Source organism: Apium graveolens, chromosome 8 (genome assembly GCF_009905375.1).
Source record: "Apium graveolens cultivar Ventura chromosome 8, ASM990537v1, whole genome shotgun sequence".
Taxonomy (NCBI): domain Eukaryota; kingdom Viridiplantae; phylum Streptophyta; class Magnoliopsida; order Apiales; family Apiaceae; genus Apium; species Apium graveolens.
This window is the reverse complement of record NC_133654.1, coordinates 217,767,921-217,795,616: the sequence shown is the minus strand read 5'-3', so window position 1 is coordinate 217,795,616 and position 27,696 is coordinate 217,767,921. Positions and strand designations below refer to the sequence as shown.

General features: G+C 38.0%; 1 non-coding gene across 1 annotated transcript; it reads right to left on the bottom strand.

Annotated features, from left to right (window-relative positions):
* Positions 1-18,834: 18,834 nt before the first annotated feature.
* Positions 18,835-18,941, bottom strand: LOC141682063 (small nucleolar RNA R71). Its single transcript, XR_012559467.1, has one exon. It is a non-coding gene; the product is annotated as a small nucleolar RNA R71 (small nucleolar RNA).
* Between the last annotated feature and the right edge of the window lie 8,755 nt (positions 18,942-27,696).

The following is a 27,696-nucleotide window of genomic DNA, read 5'->3' as shown; positions in this document are numbered from 1 at the left end:
TTAATGTGAATTCTTTATGTGCCAAAGTGTTAATAGATTTGGGAGCAACTCGATCGTTTGTTTCACAGGATTTTGTTAGTAAGTTAAATTGTCCAGTTGAGTATTTAAATGAAATAATGACTGTGGAATTAGCAAATTAAGAACGTATATCTGTTAATCAAGTTTGTGGGGATTGTGAGATTGAGATCTCTGGTAGTAAATTTTGTGTAGATTTGATACCATTTAAGTTAGGAGAATTTGACGTTATATTAGGGATGGATTGGTTATCTAAGCATGATGCCCAGATAGATTGTCGAAATAAGAAGGTAATGGTGAAAACGCCAGACGAAAGGATAGTAACGTTCAAGGGACAGAAGCAAGTAAAGAAGTTCTTAACAATGATTCAAGCTAAGAAGTTATTACGGCAAGGATGCGAGCATTTTGTAGCATATGTGATCGATAGAAGTCAGGAACCAGCAAAAATTGAAGATATTCCAGTAGTAAATGAATTTCCAGACGTGTTTCCCGACGAATTACCAGGACTTCCTCCAGATAGAGAAATTGAATTTACGATCGACTTAGCACCTGGAACAGATGCAGTATCCAAGGCCCCGTATAGAATGGCGCCCGTTGAGATGAAAGAGTTAGCAAAGCAATTGCAAGAGCTGTTAGAGAAAGGAGTAATCAGACCCAGTGTGTCCCTGTGGGGAGCACCGATATTATTTGTCAAGAAGAAAGATGGAAGCATGAGACTGTGCATTGACTATAGGGAGCTCAATAAGCTTACAATCAAGAACAAGTATCTGTTACCTAGAATCGACGATTTGTTTGACCAATTGAAAGGAGCCAAGTATTTCTCTAAAATTGATTTAAGATCAGGATATCATCAACTGAAGATCAAGTCAGAAGATATACCAAAGACAACTTTCCGAACAAGGTACGGACATTATGAATTTTTAGTAATGTCTTTTGGATTGACCAATGCCCCGACAACATTTATGGACCTGATGAACATAATTTTCAAGGAATATTTGGACAAGTTCGTTATTGTATTTATAGACGATATTTTGATCTATTCAAAGACGGAAGAGGATCATGCGGAACATTTAAGGACAACTTTGGAGATTTTAAGGAAAAAGAAGTTATAAGCTAAATTCTCGAAGTGTGAGTTTTGGCTACAGGAAGTTCAATTCTTAGGAAACATAGTTAGTTATGAAGGGATCAAAGTGGACCCGACAAAGATCGAGGCAATTACGAATTGGGAGAGACCGAGAACACCCACCGAGGTAAGAAGTTTCTTGGGATTGGCAGGATATTATCGACGATTCGTCCAGAATTTCTCAAGAATTGCAACACCATTAACAAAGCTTACACGAAAGAATGAAAAGTTTATATGGAACGATAAGTGCGAAGAGAGTTTTCAGGAGTTGAAGCGAAGATTAATCACGACACCTGTTTTGTCACTTCCAGACGATCAAGGGAATTTCATAATTTATAGCGATGCTTCTCACAAAGGATTAGGATGTGTTCTAATACAGCAGGACAAGGTGATTGCGTATGCGTCAAGGCAATTGGAACCACACGAACAGAAGTATCCTACTCATAATTTGGAGCTAGCAGCCATAGTGTTTGCTTTAAAGATCTGGAGACATTACCTTAATGGAGAGAAGTGTGAGATTTATACGGATCACAAAAGTTTGAAGTATATATTCACCCAGAAGGAACTTAATATGAGGCAAAGGAGATGGTTAGAATTGATCAAAGACTATGATTGCTCGATTAATTATCATTCCGGTAAAGCGAACGTTGTAGCAGACGCGTTAAGTCGGAAGAAAAGGTTAAATGAGTTATCAGTACCTGAAGAGATATATAAGGAATTTCAGAGATTGGAATTGGAGATTAGAGTTTGCAAGCCTGAAGAAGCGAAAGTGTACAGTATGACTTTCCAGCCGGAGTTGCTGGAGAAAATAAAGAAAGGTCAGGAAGATGTAATGGATCAAGATATAAATCGTTTGGTAGGTGAAGAGTTATGCACGCAAAAGGATGATCAAGATATTCTGAGATTTTCATCTAGAATTTGGATTCCACCAGTGACGGAGCTGAAAAATGAAATTTTACAAGAGGCACATAGTTCAAGATATTCCATCCATCCAGGGAGTACCAAAATGTACAGAGATTTAAAGAAGAATTATTGGTGGCCAGACATGAAGAGGGAAATTGCGGAATGGGTTAGCAAATGTTATACCTGTCAGAGAGTTAAAGCAAAGCATCAGAGACCAAGTGGATTGTTACAGCCATTGGAGATTACAGAGTGGAAGTGGGAACATATTGCCATGGATTTTATAGTTGGATTACCAAGGACAAGAGCTAATCATGATGCCATTTGGGTTATAGTGGATAGACTTACCAAGTCAGCTCATTTTCTGCCTATAAATGAAAGATTTTCGCTCGACAAGTTAGTCCATATGTACCTGAAAGAAATCGTAGTTCGTCATGGAATTCCTGTGTCTATCGTATCTGATCGAGATCCAAGATTTAACTCGATATTTTGGAAGAGTTTTCAAGAATGTTTGGGAACAAGACTGAATATGAGTACGACCTATCACCCCCAGACGGACGGCCAAAGTGAAAGAACGATCCAGACAATCGAGGACATGTTACATATTTATGCTATTGATTTCAAAGGAAATTGGGACGAGCATTTACCCCTGGTAGAATTTGCTTATAACAACAGTTATCACGCCAGTATTGGTATACCACCCTATGAAGCCCTTTATGGACGCAAATGCAGATCTCCAGTATATTGGGATGAAGTAGGAGAACGCAAGATACTTGGACCTGAACTGGTACAACAGACAAAGGAAGTTGTTGAAATTATCCAGAAGAGATTGATAGCCGCACAAGATCGTCAGAGGAAATACGCAGACCAGTCAAGGAAAGACATGGAATTTGAAGAAGGAAGCTTGGTAGTACTGAAAGTATCACCGTGGAAAGGACTAACAAGGTTTGGGAAGAAAGGAAAGCTAAGTCCAAGATATGTCAGACCTTTTGAGATCCTAAAGCACGTTGGAAAAGTAGCTTACGAGTTGGCGTTACCACCGTACATGGAGCACATTCACAATGTTTTTCACGTATCAATGCTTAAGAAGTACAATCTAGACTCCAGGCATGTAATAGAATATAAGCCAATAGAGCTTCAGGCGGATTTGTCATATGTAGAAAGTCCGATAGAGATTCTAGATGAGAGAGAGAAAGTATTAAGAAATAAAGTGGTAAAGTTAGTAAGAGTTTTGTGGAGAAACCCAAAGGTTGAAGAGTCAACCTGGGAGTTAGAAAGTGATATGAGAGAAAAGTACCCTCATTTGTTTTATTAGGAGATTCTGAGGACAGAATCCTTTTAAGGGGGGAAGGATGTAATATCCAGGATATATCATGTAATTATTTTGCTATTAAATAATTATTATATGTGTTCAATATATATTTTGTGAATTAATTGTTAAATATTATCTGTATTTGGATATTCAAAAATAATATTAACTGAGTATTTTAATTTTTATATGTCCAAAATAAAATATAGATAATTGTCATATCTTCCTAATTATTTTTACAATGATTTATGAATTTATAAGAATCATATGAAATTTATAAAATCTTTTTCCGGGTATTTAAAATCTATTTTATAAAAACGGGAACCAATTGACGTCACCCGTTGTTACGTTTTTGGAACCCAAAACTCTTCCGAGAACTCCTTCCTAACCTAATTGTAATATTCCGAGCATTTTCCATGTTTCAACTTTTTCGATCCCGCGTACGGTTTGTCCTGCGCGGGTCCCGGCGCAACATTTTCGATACAATATTCATTTCGGTAAATCAATAAAACTCGTATTTTCAATAAACGGGAGCTTTTTATTAAACTATCACAATTATCACTTCGTAGTACGTGTAACCAGGCGCTGAGACCAAGACCGCAGTACAAATTGTACTGATTTGGATAATTATCCCGAAAACCGATACCATTTGGATCAGTTTTTATAAATAAACGTACCGTTTTATATCCGGAATGATCCAACGGGATACTAATTTTCCGTAAATATAAATAGCCTTTACCCGTATTTTATTTCGTATCAAAATCATTTGCAGAAAGATAATTATATAATTTTCAGAGAAAACCCTAATTTCATAAACTGTTCTAAGAATCAAACAAGCTTTTGGAGGTGTTATTGAATTCGGTTTGGAAAGCTCGAGTAACCAATCTGAAGGTCTTGAAGAGCTCTACCAGATTCTGTAATCCATACACCTGCAGAAATCAAGGTTATTTTTCTATAATTTTATTTATTTTCGAATTAATTTTAGTAAAAATATGAATTTTTGTTCGGATGATTGTTTGTATGATTTGATGATTGCATGTTGTAGAGCTTGTTTTCCTAATGATTTTGATATATTATACGTCTGATTTGGAGTTTAATAACATGTTCAAATTTGAGTTTGATTTTCGAATTTTAAAATTAGGGTTTATAACCCGTATGAATGTTCTTAATTGAAATTTGGGGGTTTCTTATTCTGGAATAGATTGATGTTGTGATATAGTGAGTTGTGTTCTCTGTGAAATTTGCAATCCAGTCGTATAAGTTTCATGAATCAACGAGGTCTGTAGAGAAGGGAGTTGTGTTTTGAATATTTCTGAAGTTCGTCGGAAACTGGCAAACTTCACGGCCAAATTCCGGCCAACTCAGGGACTGTTAGGTTGATTTGTTGGCATGGGTGTGTTCCTGGTGAAGTGTAGTTGTGATCTGGAGGTGGTGGTGGCCTGAGCACCCCTGGATCGTGTTCTCCGGCGAGACAGGGTGTTTTCCGGCGACCCCCTGTAAAAATTACAGTTTGGTACCTGAACTTTTGGGGACGATACAGTTAGGTCCCTGAAGTTTCCAGACTTTGCAAATTTAGGATTCCTGTTTTAAAAATGTTTAAAAATCATATTTCCTATTTATTTTTATTAGAGAAATTCGTTTTTAATTTCTGAAAATTCTAAAAATATTATTTTAATTCCGAAAATTATTTTTAATTCAAAAATAAATCTGAATTATTTAGTTAATTAATTTCAGTTAATTTTTAATTGATTAATTGGTCAATTAATTCGAAAATTAATTGATTAATTGATTTAATTAATTATTAATTGATTTTAATTAATTATTTAATTAGATTTAATTATTTAAAAATGATTTAAAAATTCCGAAAAATAGTTTCAAGCTTTAAAATATTATTCTAAATTATTTCCAAGGCTCGATAATTATTATAAAATTGTTTCGAAGCCAGAATTGGCTAACCGAACCCTGTTTATTAACCCGAAATTGATCCAACGACCCGTTTTAATTCCGAAAAATGTTTTAAAAATCATTTTAAATACCAGAAAGCCTATTTATGACCCGAAACTTCTTTATAAATGATATGTCGTTGATTATGTGACGTATTATGTGTTACATGTGATTTGTTGGTTGACTGTCGGTCTCTATATTTGATGTGTACTTGTTTATTGCATAACTTTCAATCCGTTAATCGAATTTGGGTGAAACAAAGGGTAGATAGAAGTATGTGTTGAATAGAATCGTATGAGTTGATTATTGATAGATGCTTATGATATGTGAGCAGAAGAGGCAAAATGTAGGAAAGGGAAACAGGTAGTTGAGGAGTAAGGCGGTTTAGATTGGAAGCGTGTACAATGTAGTAAGCTAAAACCAGGCAAGTGTTCCGAACTTTCTCGAGATATTGTAGTGATTGATAGTCCTGTTCTAAATTGCAAGTGCTTTGAAGCACTAAAACCCAAACCCTGATTCCAGTTTTGATCTTGAGCCGTAAACCTGATTCTTTCTAGACCATTGATTGTTGTATACCTAAACCCGAACCACAAATATACAATATCATTCTGCAAATACATCCAAACTATATACCAAACACTGAATCGAATTATCTTCACACTCAAACCATTGTATCCTATGCTTTGAAAGGCAAAATCCTTGAAACCTTGAAACACTGATTCCTTTGTTATCCAATTCTTTCATTACCCAACAGCTAAGCTTTGAAAATGCCATATTGATCCTCATGAACTCTGAAACCATTTCATTATGAAACATCCAATGTTGTTAATGATTCTGTTTATTGTTTATTATTGCTTATTCTGTTATTATGCTAGAATTGGATTGTTTTTATAAAAATTATGGACCAGATTCGTGGTCAGGACATATGATGGTCAAATTAGGCCAATGTGTGCCTTGGATCCAGTAGTTAGAGCAATGCTATGTGCTTTACTCGGGGTTAGTGCGTGACTGATCAGCAGCCTAACCTTGGTTTTTAAAATGAAAGTATAATGTCCAATTCTAAATCATAATTCATTGTTCACTTGATATCGTAACCATTTTCACCCGATGATCATTATTCTCAGTTTTGTCATTATGACTTGCTGAGCTAGTTAGCTCATTTGTGTGATGTTGTTTATGTTCTTTTCCAGTTAAGAAGGAACAGGTTGGTAACGAGGATCCCCAGTCCAGCGCGAGAGCTAGGGGTTCAGGTTGATCGAGCTGAGCTAGTAGGCTTCTTTTGGGATAATATAAGTTTGTAAAAGTTTTTAATAATGTTTAATACTCAGTTCTGAGTTTGGAAAGTTGGGATTTGAACGGTTTGTAATATAAGTGTGTGTTCGGCTTGTGTGCATACTTTAACCTGTTGCGGTCCGTGGTAGTTGGTAAGTAGGGTAACTGCATATTATTATTATCTTTATTATTGTTATAAGCAGGTTATAAATAAGGTGTGTGTGTGGACCCCAAACTTCTGACGCGGGTTTGGAGGGTGCCACACCGGGCCTCAGCATCTGCATCACTAGTGGATGGTCCATCATCCAATCTCCTCCTGGAAACCTGCTCCACCAACTGAATCCTAGCTCTCCACTCCTCCATCACTACTGAAGTCCTCTGCCTAGAATCTCGAATCAACCTATCCACCAAAGCGCCCAACTCAGGAATGCTGGAGTACATAAAGTCTCGATCCTGGGCTAACTTGCCACCAACACTGACAGGAACAGTCTTAGGCATCTCGGACTCTGGCTCAGGGGCAGGGGTTTCTGAATCTGGCCTCAAGGGTGAAATCTGCATAGGGATCTCACTACTCTCAGAAGGGTCCTCCTCTGGGTCTAAACTAACATACACAGGCTCCTCTGGAGAGGGTGGAACGGGGTCCACATGGGTACCAGTCAAACTAATCTCTGAGTCTGAGTCACTACCACTACTAGGATCCTGAGAGAAAACACAAAACAACAACCAAGAAACAATGTTAGGGTTAAATAAAGCTTCTAGCTAACTCACACCCTAACTTCTAGTTTCCGCTTCACCAATAAACACTTTTCTTAGACTATACCTAATAGTCTAACTCAACTCTATATGAGCCGAACTCTCTCGCGATATAGATATATTCCCAAAATACCCCTTTTTAAATCCTAACTTGTCTCAGGGACTAGATCATGTAGCTCTGATACCAACTTGTGACGCCCTCAATCTCGGGGTTAGGAAATGAGGACTCACACACCTCTAATCTAATAATTAAATATGCATAAACCCCGATTAACTACTAACAGGATCAACAGGATAAAGTATGAGACAAGATTACAACTACCAATCACAAAATATAACTTACAAACCCAAAATATTATTAAATAAACAATATCGATTCCGGCTGGGAACCGACAGATAACCCATTGTATCTTTAAACACTTCTTTCTAGGCGCGAGCTCACTCATAAATATCGCTACCTGCTCTGGCAACCGGAAGCCCTCAACATGGTAGGGACCACCAGGTACGCTCTTACGAGCAATACGCCTAAGCCTGGCCATCTTCTTGCTTAACTGCCATGGTTAGATTAAAACAAAACAAATGAGTATAAAACTCAGCAAGTAACTATATCGCAGTTCTACAATATCAAATCACAATATGCTTTACCAAACTCAGGGCATTCTACTTTATTTGATCTAGGTGGCAGATTTCCAGCTTTTGGGTTAAGGAAAGGTTTTTAAAGGATAATATGGGGCTTTCAAGGAACAATGTTCAAGCAGGACGAAAGCCGACTTTCATCACAAATCAATAAAGGATCAGAATAGATCTTTTCAATAGAGGAAAGCAACAGTATCTCATTACATGGAATTAATCATATGATCAACAAAATTCAAGAATCAGGGTTCTCGAGCTTTAAGCTTCACATTAACATAATCAACTCTTTTTCAAAGCAATATAAACCATTTTCATTTTCAAGAATCAATTTACTGAACAGAAAGTTTCAGTTCCCCTTTTTATTTTTTAAATAATCACTTAGAACCCTTGATTGGATCACTTTATCTTTCCATTTCATTATAAACGAGTGATCAGCCCGTATCGACCTCCATTCCGGTCTTTAAGGTACCAATAGGCATAATTTCAGCCTTAAGTTGGACTAGCCCCGCTAGCCTCTTACCATGACTGGACTAGTCCCACTATCCTCTTACGTCCCAATCCAATCAATCAGGAATTCATTTGGAAAACCTTGAGTTGGAAAAACAAATAGGTTTTCTAAAATTCATTTTATCATTACCAAGAATGTGAAATCATTCAGACTCTTTCAAGTCGAAACTCAATTCTTAAATCAGATTTTAAGGAAACAAAGTTCAGGGAGTGATTCAAAGATACACAAGGAACAATTCATAAGAATTCTGTATCAGGGATAACAAAGCACTTAAGTTGGAAGGATCAACATTTTTTTAGGGATCAATAGGGTGATCAGGGAGAACAAGGTATCATTAAACAGGGTTAACAAGGATAATCAGAGGGTCCAATATATTTCATGGCTCAATACATAATTTGAACAGGAAGGATAGATTATCAAAGGGTGGAATCAATAAGCTTATCAATAACAAATTATCAAGAACAAGAGTACTTCAAATCAATATCAGGGTTTCATAATTAAACAATTCAATACTCTACATGGTATGAACAACATTCTCTTTATAACCATTTACACAAGTAATCAGAGTTACTTGCCTGAATTTTCTTTCCTAAAGGTTGAACTACTGCCACCTAGTAACCCCTTTCCTTTTCTAGCCTAAATGCCCTCACACTCCGAATCTACAATAAAACCAAACCTTAATTAGATTCTCAACTCTCGTTCCCGGAACGATCACTCTATACGATAACTCGATTATATCCTTGACTCGAGTATACGAATATAGCTTATACACATAAGCGCATAACATATAACACATTCCTTCTTGTAACCTTTATATCTTTATATACTTAATAATCGAAGCGCACTTGCTTAATCTTAACTATTTCTCAAATTACACTAACATAACTCTTACGAGTACATGATTTATTCACAACCAAACATTTACGACCATAGGTATCACCTATAGCTCTTTTTAATATCAAACGATTTAATTCCTCTTAATTCGAACCAAATATACAAAACACATCCACATATATTCAATTTCAGTCTCACACATTCATGCACAACTAATGCAATTTACAAGATTCATTTACTCACTTTAACCTTATCCCTTTTAATCAAAAATCCGAATCATAAACACATTAAGGGTCAAAATCAACAACTTCTTTTAATCATCAAAATTCGAACACAAACACTACTTAATCTTTATCATGCAATCAAGCTCTCACTAGTCATTAAACCAACTTAATTCCACCTTTTTACTCCTAAGAACCCATTCGGGTTTTCCATAAATCAAACATGCAAGAATGGATTTTGACATGCAAGGTTATATATCACATTTCCCACTTGTTTTAGTCCTTAACTAGATCGTTCCATTCACTTAAACACCAAACCCTAGCATTACCTAGTGACTTTAGCTTTAATCAATTCATTTAGTCAATATGCATCCACTTAATCACCAAATTATCCCCTTTTTAATTTATTTTCCATTCGGCAAGAACATGATTTACAACTCAAGGACTAATCAATGACATGCACATCTTGATCTTCTTTAAAACTAACATGCAATCACTTTTTAGGCCATATAAACTTAGTGTTCACACAAAATCAAATTCCTCTTCTTAATTAGCATAAAGCCGAATGATAAACTCACATGCAAATCTTGATTTTAGATTTTCTAAGCAACAATCATTTACACACATCCATTTACTTCCTAACACAATCAATACAACCATTTTATCAATCACATACTCAATTTTCAATAAAAGAAACAAAACCCTTTTTTTTCAAGCTTTCAAGAAACCATAACATGCAAAGCTAAAATCAAATGATCATATCATGGAAACTCCACCGGCTCTCCTTTGGATCATGGCCGGTGGTTGTCGAACTTGAGAGAGCCCATAACGGGTCTCTTCTCGAGTTTATGACCCCCAAAATGCTTGAATTCACTCTCATGGTTATGCATCAAGAAATGGTTTTCCTTGAACAACACCATAGTGATTAACCAATCAAACTTCTATAAATACTTACATGCAAATAGGAATCGAAGAGTATACCGAAAATAAAGACTAAAGGTAGCAATATCTTTGAGTTTGAGTAGTTTTGAAGGTTGCATGCAAGTGAGAGAGATGAGAGATGGAGAGAGCCGAGAGAGAGAGTGAGAGAGAGTGTTCGAGAGAAAGAAAAGAAAAGAGAAGAGAGGGGAGAGTGGGTGCACGGGAAAAGAAAGGAAAAAGGGGGGGGAGAATGAATTTATACTCCACCAAAACTAGGGCAAATTTGTAATCTACTAATTCCCTTTTAGCTCATTTGTTCCTTTTCTTTTTACTCAAATGTAACAAAAATCAAATATAAAGTATATCTCTCTCGGGAAGTCGAGAATTATCGAAAATGAAAATTTTAATACGTAGGCCTCGAAATTTGCTTTTTAACCATTACTCATAATAGATTTTTGAGCAGACGGTTGATTTTATATGAATTTCGCAAGCTTGCTTTAATAATAACATTTTCCACATAAAATCAATTAAAAAACACAAAGACCATCAAATAAATTCACTCATCATTTTTAAAAAGTCTCTAGGACTATTAAGAAGATATCAGAACAAATCCCATGTTTTTATCTTACTCGGATGATTTTATAAAAATGCGCGAAAGTTAATTTAACCTTTATTTAAATCACATAATCCCTTTTATATTCATTGAAATGTCACATAACACATAGCCATGCACACAGACAACAATCTCACATATATAATCACATAACGACTCAGGTCTGATCATAGAATTTATCCCTCTTTAATCTTTATCCTCTTTTACGCGTACCGGGTCACGTTCATCCTGACGGCCCGACGCTCAGCGTTTCGATTACGCTTCTCATTATCTTTACCAATCAACACGTCACTTAGGACGAAATACTTTATTTATACATTCATTTCATTCACTCATACATAATTCACATTCTATATTTCTTAATTCCTTATTAGGACGGGTTCTGTTCTACCTGACGGCCCGACACCACAGCTTAACTTCTAAGCTGACTCTTTAAATTGGAATGTTTTTATTCACGCTCCTATATTCTAATATACAGAAAAGACAATTAATCAGCACTTAGTCACATAATTATAATCACATCACATAACACATACTTTATTGACTTAATTACGTCGCAAAATTCTCAGTCGTCACATATATAGAGAACCGAGTTCTCGATAAGTCTAAGTGGCTTATCGATAAGTCATTTTAAGACTTCTCGAGTGAGTTCTCGATAAGTCAATTCACTGACTTCTTGAGTGACTTCTCGATAAGCTTTATTATGACTTATCGATAAGTCCTTGTAGATTTCCCTAGTAGCACAGAGTTCTCTACAAGTGTAATTCTTAGACTTCTCAATAACTTAGAATTGAAATAATTTAACTTAATAAATTATTTTGGTAAAATACTTTTGGCAAATTTATTCTAATTTTATTTTGAATTCCTTCAAATAAAAGTTGGAATTAATTCAGTCCATTTTTGGACAAACTGGGTATTTATTTGAGATCTCGATAAGTCAATTTTCAGTTCTCTATAAGAGTAATTTAAAATGACTTCTCGATATATTTTTCATTTCTTAAAATGACTTCTCGATAGACTAATTCCAAACCTCTATTTTTGAGTTCTAGACAAGTCATTTGGTTTTACTATAAATATCCAGACATCTCGATACATATACATACTTACCACTTTCGAGATCTCAAGTGACCTAGTCCTTCAAGCAAAAACCGATTTCTCTCTCTCGTTTTCTCTCCTTTCCCAAAAAAAATTCTTACCCACTCACTCTCATCAATCAACAATGGCACTAAATGTTGCAAGAGCCTCTATTCCAGAGAAAGGAACAAACTACCTCGCTATTACTGATGCTAACCAAGCTCCTGACAGTTTCAAGGGGTTTGTGAAACTTTTGGCTGAATCTTATCTTGCAGGAGCTTTGACTGCATATCATGTTCTGTATATTGATGTTCTGCATGAATTCTGGACTACACAGTAGTGAGTACTGATATGAATGACAACTCTCTCTCTCTCTCTCTCTCTCTCTCTCTCTCTCTTTCTCTCTCTCTCTTTATGGTGGTGACATGCACAATTAAAGGCTAGCTAATAGAGTTCAATGAACAAGATGTGAATAGAGCTTTGGGGCTTCCAAATGAAAATCTGGTGGAGGTACCAATTCCTGATGAATTGAATGAGTTTATGGACTTCATCAACTATGATGGAAGAATCAACCTGTCAAGCTTGAACAGAACAAATCTAAGGAAGTAGTGGTCTTTTATCTTTGATTTTGTGGTGAGGGCCTTCACATGCAGGAAGACAGGGTATGACAACATTTCAAGTGTGGTGCAAAAGCTGGTGTACTCAATTGCCCACAACAGACACTTGAATGTTGGTATATTGATCCTGGAAGAACTTGCAACCAGGCTAACAATGCCCCTGTCAGCTAGAGGTAATGAAATATTCTTTCCTAGATTTTTTATGTCCACTTTAAATCATAAAGTAGCATACATACATTTATTAAATGGTATAGATAGCACATAAATAGGTAATTATAAGCAAGTGTCCAAAATAATATTTGGTTCACTTACTACAAAGAATAAGGTAAATGTAAGTCTGAAAATCACTCCATTCATGTTGGAGAGATTTAGGACTTACCCTTACCCAATGCCTGACATGAGGTCAAATGTACAATCTAGCACAACTATGATCCCTGAAACTGTGGAAGTATAAACACAGGAATACCCACAGGGATCTTCACAAGCAGAAACCATTCCTTCAAAATATGTAGAAGTTAGGAAACCAACCGCCTCATCTTCTCAAAAGGATGAGGTGAGTAAAAAGAAGAGAAAGGAGATCACCCTAACTGTTATAACTGAGAGTGGTGAGGATCAACATGAAACTGAGTCACCCTTGGTCAAGAGATCAAAGAAGAGTAAGAAAACTGAGCTGACCACTCAAGCCACCTCTGTATCCTCTCAACAGGATGCAGTTGTAAAATTGGGGACTAAACGGACTCTAGATACATCCTCTCAACATGGTGTGTTTATTGAAAAGAGCATTCACCCCAATGCGCCCTGTACAGAGTCTGCACAGCCTGCACCTGAAGCAATTCAAGTGTATGGTAGGAGAAATAAGGATGGCACACACAGTGAGGGCACATTTTTTTAAGCTCCCTCATCTATTTAGGGGGAACTGCCAACACTCACATCTGAGCAACACTCTCTCATATCTCAAATTTCTTCTCTACCAACAACACTTGAATTCAATTCTCAAGTGCAAGCTCACTCAAGTGACTTGGTTCAAGAAACCTTGCTCACCACCCAAACACTTCATTCAGATGGTGAAAGGCTACTAGCTGGGGTAGACCTTGATGACACCATCAAAACTATGGGGAATTCATCAGTTTTTACTGAAGACCCCATGGAGATACTACATGCACCTTCATGTGCAAATTAGTCTTCATAGACTGTAAGGTTTGAGGGTAGTGCTCCTGAGGGGGAGCTATCTAAATCCTTTCCAATTTAATTGGAGGTTCCTCATGTAGGAACAACTCCCCTCAAAACCCTAGCAGAAATTGTTTTGGTAGTTGATGCTAGGAGTACAATTTCCAATGATCCTGCTATGGGGGAGGCAAGTATAGTACATTCAGGTGACAGTGTGGTGCAAGACACACAAGGGTATGAGGCTGGTGTACATGACAGTAACCCAGTCAAATCCCCTCTAATTCAATTGGAGGTTCCCACTACAAGTGAAGGACAACACACTGTCATAAAAATAGAGCAATCTGTGAGTAAAACTATGACTTCAGTCAAAGGTGGTTCTAAATCTCAACCATCCACCTCTCAACCTCAACAACCACACCTAGTCTCTAACTGGCTCCAAGAAGCTGCACCTCAATCAAATCTTGAAGAGTTCAGGGTAGATCAGCTTGCAGGCCTAGCACAAATCTCTCAACAATTGCAGACTTCTGACATGTCTAACCAGGACTATCAAGCAATCATGTTCTCCTATCAATCAGATGTCCAAGAACAATAAACTAAAATTGTAAATGAAGCTGAACATGATGGAAACTGTAATGCTTGGCTGAGCAAGGACTATAATCTGGAAATAGAGGATGTTTTAGCTAAGTTCAGGGAAGATTATTTGACAATTTTGGGCTGCAATTCTAAGGCACTGACACCTAACAAAGTCTATGATGCAGTCAATGAAGTTTCCAAGGCTCAACTCAAAGCTTTCCATCTCTTTAGAAAAGCACTAGAACTGAGATTGACTGGTCATGAAGATATGGTCAGGAAGCTAGTGGAGGATAAAATGGATGAGATTATACCATCTCAAGTAAAGATCACTTCCAAGTTCAATATTTTTTCTGATCAAATGTCCAGAATGGATATTGATACCATTGAAAGGGAAGTCAAAAATCTCAAACAATCCTTCATCTCTCTTCATACAGTGCTCCAATAGCAAATCACTCATTCAAATGACACAAAGTTCAAGTTGGAGCAACTTCATCAAAGCAGATATGAGCCTTCAGCCTTGCTCATGGATGGTATTAAGCAGGATATAGAAGTAACCTTTGGTTCCTCAATATCTACTAGCTCTTATTAGCCTGGATCCACTTCCATTAATCTGCAAATCCAATCTCTTCAAACTCAAGTCTCATAAATATAGAACTCAAATGCTTCTCTCAGTGCACAAGTCCAAGCCTTGACTTCTCTTGTCAAGAGTCAACAAATTGACATCCAGATATTGGTGGACTCCCACAAGCATCTTCAAATACAGAACTCTGTTTCTTTGGAAGCCATCATGGGCAAACTCAACATACCACTACCTTCCTTACCTGAACAAGTGAGGCCAGAAATTCCAACTCCCCTCCTCATGCATGTCACCAAGACTAAGGGGGAGATTGAGGCTATAATTAAACAATCTAAATCTAAGGCTAAAGAGACTGTTCTAATTGGTCAAAGCTCAAGTGCTCAAATTGATGTTAGAAAGAAAAGACTTCAAAGGGCTATAGAAGGACCAAATCAAGAACAGGAATTCAATGACCTTCTTGCAGCACTAAAAGTGTCTCTTAAAAATAACTATGTGACTTGAAAGAAAGCTTTGTCTAAGAACATCAAATTTATAAGGGTAGTGGTAGTGAAGATTGATAACTTTCTGGAGAAAAGGATTGTCATGAACATCAATGATGGTGGTGTAGACAGGTGCATTCAGGTGACTCTCATAAATCTCCAAACTCTAAGAGCATCTGAACTTGATGTGATGATTGACAGAGTAAATCAAGTCATTCAAGAAGATACTCAACTTCTCCAAGAGCTTAAAAAGGCACAACGAGAAGCTTTTCCAGAAGCCTATCTATATCCAAAGCAAGGAGTAGTTTACATCTGCACAATGACCAAACAAGTCAGACATCTTCTTGTTCCCAAACATTGTGTCAGATTAAACATGAGGCTGATCATGACATTGCAGTATGACTTGAAGCACAAAAAGAACAAGAAGCATGAAGATGTGGAGATGATAAATATTTTGGAGAGATATGTTGTGAACCCTGACACCATGCTGCCAAATACACAGTATAATCTAAGAAAAGACAAGGATGATGATGAGCATAAGAAAGATGATCAAAATCCTCCTGGCTCAAATCTAAGTCAATTCACTAAGCCATCTGGCAGCAAGGGTGGAGAGAAGAAGAAGGAGGGTGATAAGAAAAATGATGAGAAGAAGAGAGCAAGTGAGAGAAGGAGTAAGAGAAGACATGATGGATCAGAACCACAGCAAACCCTAAAAATCCAAACAGCTCTAGCTCAACCTCTAGCCAAAACCTCTATATTAACAACCTCAATCAACAAACCACTCTCAACCTCTAAGCCAAATTTCTGTACAAACAGACAACTAACTCTTTCCTAAAAAATCCAATCACCACAAACCAGACAAGTCTCAAGAAAATCACAACCTTACCTTTAGCCAAGCCTTCACTAAAAGTCAATCTCAAATCTGTTTGGAGAAAACCTAAGAAGGCCAAGTCTATTGAAAAAGTTAAAGTTACTGAAAGGGCCATCTTGAACTGCTTTAAGCAAAGTGACTTTCTACCTTTAAATTGGTGTATCTCAGATGAAGATTATTTCCAACATCTAGATAAAGAGATAGTTAGAGTATGTGTTGTATCTCTGAGGGAAGTTAGAATTTATTTTGAAGATGGGTCATTCACCTTCCTTGGCTGTGATTTACTGGATTCTATTTCTCCCACGGAAATTAAAAGAATGATGTTGAGTGGCGTTTATGACACTTTACTATGCTCCGTAAAGCTTTAATTTAGTGTAATTATACTCAAGTTCTAGGTATTTTAATGTGTTTTCTAGTGTTTTTTCATTTTCAGACATTATCTAGGTAATCAGGTGAATTAGCATTATTTTGGTGCTAATTTGGTGTTAAGGTGGTGTTGGAATAAAAGCTCTTGGAAAGCCGGCTCAATTTAGCAATAAAATGAAGAAATCAGAAGTTGATCCAGGGAGTCAGTGCGCCCGCGCTGTGATAGCGCGCGGACGCGCCCAAAGTCTAGAAACTCAGCGTGCCCGCGCTGGTCAAGCGCGCGGCCGCACCAGGTCGAATTCAAAGAATCCTGATTCTAATGGGCTTTTGATCCAGAAGACTTCTAATCTACATGAGGCTGCTATATATACATAATTAAGTTCATTTTTCAAGGGAGAGCAAGGAGAAGGAGAAAAGAAGGTCGTTTTAGCACAATTCAACCAAGGCGAAGAAGACCTAGTTTAACTTGTGATTCTTTGTTTAAGTTGTAACGTTGGATGCTAGTTTTCTTATTCTTCAACCTATACTCTTGTGTTATACTTTTTTTATTATTAGTTTACAAAGACTACGTTTATTATACCATGCTTTCATCGGAACCCACATTGATGATGAGTCTGATTATGGGCTAATCGTTATCGTGGGGTTCTAGCAGATTTATTGATGGATTTCTTTCGTTAATTTTATTTCAATGCCTTAGTGTGTGGTGATTGTATGATAACCTAGGATTGGTTGTGATTATTCGTCTTATGAGCGTCGCGAACTTATAAGATAGCTTGTTAATTCTTAATGAAGCAAAAGTGAATTTAAGGGTTTAGAACTTGCCATGCTAGCATAGGTTCATGTGTGCTTGTTATGCATGATTTGTAGGTAATTTTAACCATCTTACTTGCCCTAGGTAATCACGATAGATAACTTGTGCGTTAAACCGTTATGTTGTCAAATTCTATAGACATATAGGGTCTCAATATAATTGATGTCTATTCAGCTTCTATCTATTTTGTGGATGTCTGGTAGTATGGTATTCGTGCAATGAAAGTTAACGTTTATCAGTTTCGTGTTATATGATTAGTGTCATCACCATTACATGCTAAAGTTAAGAACGAAAAGACTATTGAATAAAGTATTTAATGAAGTTAGAATCCCATGTTGTCATATATATTAATTCAACTATTCTTATTCTTTTAGTTATAATTGTTAGTTTAAATCTTAGTTATAAACCAATCTCAATCTGTTAATCATCTTAGCATTGAATAATAGCCATATCATTGTTGCATAAGGGCATAAATTACAAAGTTAACCTAAACCAGTCTCTGTGGGAACGAATCTGATTTATATCTTATACTACTTGCGAACGTGTATACTTGCGTGAATTTTAGCGTGTGTTTAGTGACTAACAAGTTTTTAGCGCCGCTGCCGGGGACTCGGTGTTAATTTTTAGTTTATGCATTTTTCATCAATGGTCGTTAAAGTTCATTGACTCAGACATGGTTACTTATATGTTTCCTTGTCTTATTTCAGTTACTAGAGCGAGACTGTATGCATACGCATTTGCGGTCTCGTAAGAGAACTCTGGATATAGCCGAGGAAGAAGTTGTAGTGGTTCGAAGGGAAGTTTTTGAGGATGAAGAGAAGGTAGAAGAAGAAAAGAAAATTGAAGTACCATCTTTAGTAGTGATGGGAGATCAAGCAGAAATTCCTAAGGCTTTGATGGACTATACTCAGCCTAAGATCAATGATATTCAGTCAAGCATGATCGGACCAGCCATTTCGGCTAATGTTTTTGAGATCAAGTAAAGCACGATTCAGATGATACAAAACTCAGTTCAGTTTGGGGGTTCTCCTACTGAAGACCCCAACATGCATATCAGGGATTTCATTGAGATCTGCAACACTTTCAAGTTCAATGGTGTGACTGAAGATGCTATCAAGCTGCGACTCTTCCCATTTTCTCTAAGGGATAAAGCAAAGTGCTGGTTATATTCTCTACCACCAGGGTCTATCCCCACATGGGAGGATCTTGCTCAAAAGTTTCTCACTAAATTCTTCCCTATGGTGAAGACTGCTACAATCAGGAATGCTCTTACTCAGTTTGCTCAGTAAACTGGTGAATCTCTATGTGAGGCTTGTGATCGATATAAGGAGATGCTGAGGAAGTGCCCACACCATGGCATGCCTGATTGGATGATTATAAATTGTTTCTACAATGGATTAGGTGTACAATCTAGACCTATGCTCGATGCAGCATCTGGTGGAGCCTTATGGGCTAAAAGCTACGATGAAGCTTGTGAGTTGATTGAGCTAATGGCAGCCAATAAATACAAGAATCCTATATAAAGAATGTTGCAAGGAAAGGTAGCAGGAATTCTGGAAGTGGATCAAGCTACTGCTATAGCTGCACAACTTCAAGCTTTGACGATGAAAGTGGACTCTTTGGCTAATTATGGAGTTAATCAGATCACTAGTGTTTATGAGCTTTGTGTGGGGGCACATGAAACTGAGCAGTGTGCTATTTCTAGCGAATTAGCTCAATTTTTGAGCAACTTTCAGAGATCATGACAACAAGCTCCAGCCACTTATCATCTGAATAACCGTAATTATCCTAACTTCAGCTGGAACAACAATCAGAATGTGGTGTAACAATCTTATCAGCCATATACAACAAGGCAGTATAACCCTCATGGTTTTCAACAACCACAATATGCCACGAAGCAACAACTTCAACTTCAGCAGTTACCTCAAGCTAATGAAAAAATTGAATTGGAGGAGTTGAGGCTTATGTGCAAGAGCCAAGTTGTTTCTATCAAGACCTTGGAGAATCAGATTGGGCAAATTGTTAATGCATTACTAAATCGTCAACCTGGAACGCTTCCGAGTGATACTAAAGTGCCAGAAAAAAGGAAGCTCGAGAGCATGTTAAAGCAATCACATTGAGGTCTGTTAAGGTTGCGAATCCTGAATAAGCTAAGACTCCAGATTCTGAAGTGGAGGCTGATGAAGAAGAAGTGCAGAAGGAAGCAGAAGTGGAACCAAGGAAGACTATTGTTGAGCACACTCCTCCTAAGGGTAATACAGGGGTGAAACAGATTTATCCTCCACCTCCTTTTCCTAAGAGGCTGCAGAAGAAGAAACTGGATAAGCAGTTTGCGAAGTTTCTGGAGGTGTTCAAGAAACTTCACATCAACATACCTTTCGCTGAAGCTCTTACGCAAATGCCTAGTTACGCGAAGTTCATGAAAGGTATTCTCTCTAGGAAGGTTAAGCTTGATGACTTAGAGACCATTTCTCTCACGGAGAAATGCAGTGTTATGCTGTAACAGAAATTACCTATGAAGCTTAAAGATCCTGGAAGCTTCACTATTCCTTACACCATTGGAAATGTGTCATTTGATAAGTGTCTATGTGACTTGGGAGCTAGCATCAATTTGATGTTATTGTCAATCTTCAAAAAGTTGGACTTACCTGATCCAAAGCCTACATACATGACTTTACAGTTGGCCGATCATTCTATTACATATCAGCGAGGTATTGTGGAGGATGTCTTGGTCAAGGTGGATAAACTCATTTTCCCTGCTGATTTTGTTATTCTTGATTTCGAGGAGGATAAGAAAATTCTCATAATCTTTGGAAGACCTTTCTTGGCTATTGGCCGAACCTTGATAGATGTGCAGAAATGTGAGCTTACAATGCGAGTGATGGATCAGGATGTGACTTTTAATGTGTTCAATGCCATGAAATTCCCTACAAAGAATGAGGAGTGTTTTAAGGTGTAAATGGTCGATACTGTTGTTAATTCTGAACTCAATCGATTGCTAAGGTCTGATGCCTTAGAGAAAGCCTTGTTGGGGAATTCCGATAGTAAAGATGACAAAGGTGATGAACACTTATAATATTTGAATGCTTCTCCCTGGAAGCGAAATATGGATATGCCTTTTGAATCTCTTGGATTGGAGGAGGTGAAAAGTTCTCCGAAGCGCCTCAAGCCATCTATTGAGGAAGCTCCTACTCTTGAGCTTAAACCTTTACCTGAACAATTGAGGTATGCATTTTTAGGTGATACATCTACTTTGCCTGTTATTATTGTATTTGACCTTTCAGGTACCGATGAGGAGAAGCTTTTGAGAATTCTTAGAGAGTTCAAATCGGCAATTGGTTGGACTATAGCAGATATCAAGGGAATCAGCCCTTCTTATTGTATGCACAAAATTCTGCTAGAGGAAGGAAGCAAGCTTACTGTTGAGCAACAGAGAAGTCTAAATCCAATCATAAAAGAGGTGGTGAAGAAGGAAATCCTCAAGTGGATAGATGCAGGGATCATCTATCCTATTTTTGACAGTTCATGGGTGAGCCCAGTTCAGTGTGTGCCAAAGAAAGGTGGTATCACTATGGTAGCAAATGAGAAGAATGAGCTTATTCCTACACGAATAGTTATGGGGTAGAGAGTTTGCATGGATTATAGGAAGCTGAACAAGGCTACAAGGAAGGATCACTTCCCTCTTCCTTTCATTGATCAGATGCTTGATAGATTGGTTGGGCATGATTACTATTGTCTTCTGAATGGCTATTCAGGATATAATCAGATTTGTATCACTCCAGAAGATCAAGAGAAGACTACATTCATATGTCATTTCGACACGTTTATTTTCCGAAGAGTTTCTTTTGGGCTATGTGGAGTGCTAGCCACTTTTCAGAGATGTATGATGGCTATCGTCTCTAATATGATTGGAAATAACGTAGAAGTGTTCATGGATGATTTCTCGGTCTTTGGAACTTCTTATGACGAATGCTTACACAATCTTGGGTTAGTGCTGAAAAGGTTCGTTGAGACCAACTTGGTTCTCAATTGGGAGAAATATTATTTTATGGTGCGCCAAAGCATCATTCTTGGTCACACGGTTTCTAGTAAGGGTCTAGAGGTGGACAAAGCCAAGGTGGGGGTGATCGAATCTCCCTCCACCAATATCAGTTAAGGGAATTCACAGTTTTCTTGGTCATGTGGATTTTTATAGGCGTTTCATCAAGAAATTCTCGAAGATTTCGAAGCCGTCTAGCAATTTGCTAGAGAAAGACGTTCCTTTCAAGTTTGATGATGAATGCCTTGCTGCTTTTGAAACATTAAAGAAGAGTTTGATTATGGCACCTGTTATAACTGTACCTGATTGGTCTGAACCATTTGAAATGATGTGTGATGCGAGTGACTATGCAGTTGGAGCAGTTCTTGGGCAACGAAAGAACAACATATTTCATGTAGTCTACTATGCTAGTAAGACTCTTAATGGTGCTCAACTGAATTACACCACTACTGAGAAAGAACTTTTGGCTATCGTCTATGATTTTGAGAAATTTCGATCTTATCTACTTGGGGCGAAGGTGACAGTTTTCACTGATCACACAGCAATTCGATATCTCGTCTCGAAGAAGGACTCGAAGCCAAGGTTGATTCGATGGGTTCTTTTACTTTAGGAGTTTAAGTTAGAGATCAAAGACAGAAAAGAGACAGAAAATCAAGTCGCCGATCTTCTCTCGCGCTTAGAGGATCCAATTGCTACTTCACAAGATAAGTCCTTGATTAACGAGTCTTTTCCCGACGAGCAGTTATTTGGAGTGCAAGCAGAAGAACCGTGGTTCACCGATATAGTGAACTACCTTGTAAGTAACGTTATGCCTCCAGAGTTGACTTCTGATCAAAGGAAGAAGTTTCTACATGAAGTGAAGTGGTATATGTGGGATGAGCCATTTCTTTTTCACCAAGGAGCTAACCAAATCATCAGGAGATATATTCCTTACATCGAAACGGGGGGGGATCTTGCGAGATTGCCACTAAATGGCTTATGGAGGACACTATGGTGGAGAAAAGACAGCAGCTCGTATTCTTCAAGCAGGTTTCTTTTGGCCGACTTTGTTTAAAGATGCTCATCGGTTTATTTTGAAATGTGATCGATGTCATGTAGGTAATATGTCTAAGAGGGATGAGATGCCTCTTAATGTGCTTCTCGAGGAGTCTTCGATGTTTGGGGAATTGACTTCATGGGGACATTTGTCTCATCTTGTTACAATCAGTACATCTTGTTGGTGGTTGATTATTTGTCGAAATGGGTTAAAGTTAAGGCATTTACAACGAACGATGCGAAGGTGGTGCTTAATTTTCTTCACAAACAGATATTCACAATGTTTTGAACTCCAAGAGTCATAATCAGTGATGAGGGGTCGCATTTTTGCAACCGCAAGTTCACCTCTATGATGCAAAGGTATAATGTAAATCATCGCATTGTTACGGCTTATCATCCTCAGACAAATGGTCAAGCTGAGGTGTATAACAGAGAGATCAAGCGCATCTTGGAAAAAGTTGTGTGTCCATCAAGGAAAGATTGGTCTTTGAAGCTTGATGAAGCTGTGTGGGCTTATAGAACAGCATATAAGACTCCATTGGGAATGTCGCCGTTTCAGTTGGTTTATGTTAAGGGGTGTCATTTGCCGGTGGAGCTCGAGCATAAGGCGTATTGGGATTTGAAGAAATTGAATCTAGACTTGGATGCAGCTGGAAAGAAGAGGATGCTTCAATTGAATGGAATCGACGAGTTCTGATTTCAAGCTTATGAGAATAACAAAATGTATAAGGAGAAAGTCAAGAGGTGGCACGATAAGGGTCTAGTGCTCAAATCATTTATGTCGGGACAACAAGTTCTTTTGTTTAACTCTCGTCTCCGTCTTTTTCCTGGAAAGTTGAAGTCAGGGTGGTCAGGGTCCTTCATAATCAAAACTGTGTTTCCACATGGAGCGGTGGAAATTTTTGAGAATGAACCGGGCAGAGCATTCAAGGTAAATGGTCAGAGGTTGAAGCATTACTATGTTGACACGGCAAACCGCGAGGTGGTTAGTGTCGTTTTATTGTCAATTTGATCTCAAGTTTCTACGTCAAGCTAATGACGTAAAACAAGCGCTTCTTGGGAGGCAACCCAAATTTGTTATACATTAGTAGGTAGAGGAAGCATGAAGAAAGAAGAAAAAGAAAAAAAAGCAGAAAAAGAAAATAATTCAGGGCCAACTTCAGTAGCCAAGCGCGCCCGCGCTGATCTAGCTCGCGGTCGCGCTGATCTAGCTCGCGGTCGCGCTGTTTTTCCAGAAGGTAAGCGCGCCCACGTTGATCTAGCGCGCGACCGCGCTGATCTAGCGCGCGGCCGCGCTGATTTGGCAGAAGGTGAGCGCGCCCGCGCTGGTCTAACGCGCGGCCGCGCCGGGGTCCCGACTCAAAAAAATAAAAACGGCAGTTTTGAAGAGGAAAAACGGGATTTTTGCTACAAAATCAATTTCCAACCGAATTTTACTCTTCCATGTCCCAAATTTCCTTCTCCAAATTAAACCCATTATTCCCACGATTCTCATAATCAATTCCCACTTCTATTCCATATCTAATTTTTTTTCTCACCACCTACATATACACACACTTATCACAAACTTCTCCACCACATCACAAATTCTCAAACACAAAAATCTCTCAAACACTTAGCTTTTATTCTCTCTTATTCAAAGCCAATGGCACTTAAGAGACAAAGAACTCAAGTAAGCAGCAGCACCATCGGTTCTTCATCTGCGGGTGGTGTAAGGCCAAGTTTTTCTACTCCTAAGGCTGAAGAGGAGTACACGAGGCTTCTCTCGAAGCCTATTACGAAAGAGCGAGGTTTTCTGCCATCAGGGAAGGATGGTAAGTTGTTGGAGATGATTCTGGAGATGGGCTGGGTTCCTTTTTGCGAGACTACCACTGTTGTGCCCATTAGTGTTGTGCGAGAGTTTTATGCTAATGCGAAGGTAGAGAAGAATGGCTTCACGGTGTTCAGGGGAATGACTGTGGAGTATAGTGTGGATGCGATAAGGAGGGTGATTGAGCAGCTCGTGAGGAAGCCCGGTCAGGACACTTGGAACGATATGACTCCGGAGGACTTTAGTCTGGATCTGATCGTTGCTGCTCTTTGTGTGCCTGAGACTCACTAGAAGTTCAAGAGGGGCACAACTGATTACTCCATGTTCCCTGCGTCGTGCATGAATAGGTTTGCACGGGCTTGGAACTTGTTTATTTGTGCTAACATCATGCCATCATCACATGTGCATGAGATTACCGTGGAGCGTGCTCGTCTGCTTTGGGATATTCTTCAGGGTGATTATATTGATTTGGGGATGGTTATATATTAAAGTATTTTGAGGTTCTTGAGAGGAGGTACTACGTGTTCTATACCCTATGCATCCGTTATGACGAAGTTGTGCATGGCAGTTGGTGTTCATTGGCCGTACATGAGCAGCTACAACTTCCCAGTGCTCCTATCGACAGTTCTATGCTGTTGAACATGACTGAGTGGTATGGAGGCAAGCCCGATCCTAAGGGGCTTGGTTATTCATATGATCATCTGCCAGGTGGTAGATCAGCGGATCAGACTTTTGTTGGTGGGATGCAGCAGGCAAGGAAGGAAACATGGAAAGCTCAGTTGGGAGAGAAGGTTGGCCCTTCGCAGCATAGGCGTCTAGCGAGGAGGATGGATGCGATGCACGACATCCATAGTCGGTTTGCACGTGATCTCACCCAGGCACTTGGGATTGCATTCAGAGCCACCGGTATTGACATCCAGTGGCCAGTATTTGGTGAGGATTTAGTATATCCACCTCCAGGCACGCCTGACACTCCACCCATTGAGGGTGATGATCCTGATTCAGAGTAGGTATTCCTGCTTCTTTACTATTACCTTTACTGAGGATAGTGAATATTTTAAGTTTGGGGGTAGTAGTTGAAGGAATATATTTGTGTGAGTCGCATATAGTTAGTTTGCATATTCATCATAGTTTAGTTCACATAGTTGCATAATTTGCCATGTAGTAGTTTTTTTATTTTTGGTAGTTTTTATGTTAGTTTGTTCATGTAGTTTCATGTATTTGCATAATAATATAACATGATGCCGTAAATGATTTTCGGTTGACTTGTGATATTGATGCTAGTGTAGTGATGTCGTATTCAGTGATGTTAAGTCTTATTGAATTGATTTGCATGCTAGAGACAACTATATTTCACTAAGTCTTATAGGTTGCTAAAGTGCTAGATCATGGTCATGGTTTGTTCGTTTCTCGAAGTTTAATCACTTGTTTATATTTGGAATTTAGGATAGTCTCTTAATAATAAAAGATATGGATATTTAAAAATTGGAGAAAATTGGATTTCATTGCTAGTTATTGTGGCTAGGTGTCAAATGGCTAGTAGCCTGATCATATTTTTATGAGTAGTCTAGAGTTGAATGAGATGGAGCAAAATGCACTCATTCAGAAATTATTAAAAAAAAGAAAAAAAAGTATGTGTTATGTATAATTGATCATGAGTGGGCTCTTTAGTACTCGAGTTATTAAGTTCTTAAGGGACTTTGTACCTAGTGACCTAAGGTTTTTCATAGTCTGGGATCCGCTAACCTAACGCTCGCTATATGGGTACTATTGTATAGGTCTTTTGTGGACCTCACTCATTGCACGGTCAAATAAGCATAGTTTTGTTGTTTTGATGGTAATAAAAGTGTGAATCCATATAAAACTCTGATATAAGAATTGAAGTGTTAAAAGTTATTTTGAGTCTAGCTTTTATTCTATTTATAACCTTGTGATTACCTTAATGAGTGGTGAGTCATGATTGTTGATCTAGTGGCGATAGTATGTTTGTAAGTAGTTGCACACACGCACGTCTCTGGTTTGTAGATTAATTTATGAGATTTGATTGATCTTTATGCGAGTAACTGCATTTGTTGAGATGTTGCTTGTTGATTGATTTAGTTATTCTCTTGGGGATCGTTGCATTCATTTAGTTGCATTCAGGCATTTTTAGTTCTTGTTCTTTGAGTTTGTTTATACTTGAGGACAAGCATCGATTCAAGTTTGGGGGTATGTTGAGTGGCATTTATGACACTTTATTACGCTCCGTAAAGATTTGAATTGGTGTAATTGTACTTAAGTTGGTATTTTAATGTGTTTTCTAGTGTTTTTGCATTTTCAAGCATTATCTAGGTAATCAGGTGAATTATCATTATTTTGGTGCTAATTTGGTGTTAAGGTGGTGTTGGAATAAAAGCTCTTGGAAAGCCGGCTCAATTCAGCAAAAAAATGATGAAATCAGAAGTTGATCCAGGGAGTCAGCATGCGCGCGCTGTGATAGCGCGCGGCCGTGCCCAAAGTCCAAAACTCAGTGCGCTCGCGCTGGTCAAGCGCGCGCCCGCGCTAGGTCGAATTCAAAGAATCCTGATTCTATTGAGCTTTTGATCCAGAAGACTTCTACTCTGCATGGGGCTGCTATATATACATAAATAAGTTTGTTTTTCAAGGGAGACACATCAGAGAGCAAGAAGTAGAAAAGAAGGCCATTTTAGCACAATTCAACCAAGGCGAAGAAGACCTAGTTTAACTTGTGATTCTTTGTTTAAGTTGTAACGTTGGATGCTAGTTTTCTTATTCTTGAACCTATACTCTTGTGTTATACTTTGTTTTTTATTCGTTTATAAAGACTATATTTATTATACCATGCTTTCATCGGAATCCATGTTGATAATGAGTCCGATTATGGGTTAATCGTTATCGTGGCGTTCTAGCAGATTTATATCTGGATTTCTTCAGTTGATTTGTTTTGATGCCTTAGTGTGTGGTGATTGTATGATAACCTAGTATTGATTGTGCTTATTCGTCTTATGAGCATCGTGAACTTATAAGATAGCTTGTTAATTCTTAATGAAGCGAAAGTGAATTTAAGGGTTTAGAACTTGTCATGCTAGCATATGTTCATGTGTCTTTGTTATGCATGATTCGTATGTAATTTTAACCATCTTACTTACCCTATTTAATCACGATAGATAACTTGTGCGTTAAACTATTATGTTGTCAAATTTTATAGATATATAGGGTCTCAATATAATT